This window comes from Terrapene carolina, unplaced genomic scaffold (assembly GCF_002925995.2).
Source record: "Terrapene carolina triunguis isolate 2854851 unplaced genomic scaffold, T_m_triunguis-2.0 Scaffold41227, whole genome shotgun sequence".
In the NCBI taxonomy this organism is placed as follows: Eukaryota; Metazoa; Chordata; order Testudines; family Emydidae; genus Terrapene; species Terrapene triunguis.
The window spans coordinates 1-1295 of record NW_020705578.1 but is presented as its reverse complement, the minus strand read 5'-3'; the positions used below and the strand labels follow the sequence as shown (position 1 = coordinate 1295).

The window sequence follows — 1295 nt, the reverse complement described above, 5'->3', positions numbered from 1 at the left end:
GGGGGTAGTCCATGTTTAGTTACAAGTAAGTTGAACTTTGCTATCCTTGCTGAGCCTTCTACATCTCCAGGATTCCATGTTATTTTGGGTAAACTGGGCTACCATGCAGACCCAGCCCAAGCGTACAAGAAAACAATACTAGGGAGTGGAAGGGTAACTTTATAAACACACAGAAAATTGTAAGTGACACAAATCCTCACCTTGTGGGCAGGCGTGCGCTGCTTGCAAAGCTGCTGAAATAGAACAAGCAAACAACATGTTAGAACAACTGAGTGAATCCCTGCTCAGTCTGCCTAATGGAGTTTGATGGGGTTGCAGAACATGGCTTCCCAAAGTGAAGAAGCCATCTGGGTAATGCAATGTCTCCTGCATGGTTTATCTCCTCAGTCACAGTCCGAAGACTCAGAGAAGCAGTAGGAATATGCAGGCTGCAGACCAGAGGCCCAAGCTTATTCTCCAACGTCGTGGAATGGGACTATACGTCATGGAGCTCGAAAGCCTACGCTCCCGTACGCCACACGGGCAGAGCCAAGAGAGAGCAACTTCTCCGGATGCCCACGTTGGATTGAAATAACGTACTCTAGCACTGTTTTACACTAGTCCATACACAACTGAACTACCCACCTACTTAGCTTCCCAGATGCTAAACTTAACTGAATTCCAACCCCATCAATGCAGTCGCCCAAAACCCACAATGCAAAGCACGGGTAGACGCCATGCATCAGTTACACAAATGTGTAAGACAGACCCATGGGTAATGCTGTGAAAACTGAACTTTGACCAAATGGACCACACAAAGGCTGTTTTATAAACACTGAAATGGGATGATGTAGGTGAACTAGAATTCATATTTGATCTATGTCAAAATGAAATTTGTATGGACCAAAACAAACATCTATCGTCAGTCACTGAAAAGGCAAAGCTACAACATAGCTTCTAAATTTCAATTATTATACAAAATCATATATGCATTGAACCATAGAATATTAGGGTTGGAAGGAACCTCAGGAGGTCATCTAGTCCAACCCCCTGCTCAAAGCAGGACCAACACCAACTAAATTGAGAACACTGTTGTTGACACAAGATTTCAAATATACCACTCCACACTCCCCCAAAAGCCTGATCCTGCAGACACACAACAGAGTACTCCTTTACTGTGAGAAAGTAGGATCACCACCTATGCTTTCTAACAGGGGGTAGTCCATGTTTAGTTACAAGTAAGTTGAACTTTGCTATCCTTGCTGAGCCTTCTACATCTCCAGGATTCCATGTTATTTTGGGTAAACTGGGCTACC

General features: G+C 44.1%; 1 non-coding gene across 1 annotated transcript; it reads right to left on the bottom strand.

The window, feature by feature from the left end:
- Positions 1 to 357: 357 nt before the first annotated feature.
- LOC113405517 lies at positions 358 to 564 on the bottom strand. Its single transcript, XR_003369500.1, has one exon. It is a non-coding gene; the product is annotated as a small nucleolar RNA SNORA73 family (small nucleolar RNA).
- Positions 565 to 1295: the final 731 nt, after the last annotated feature.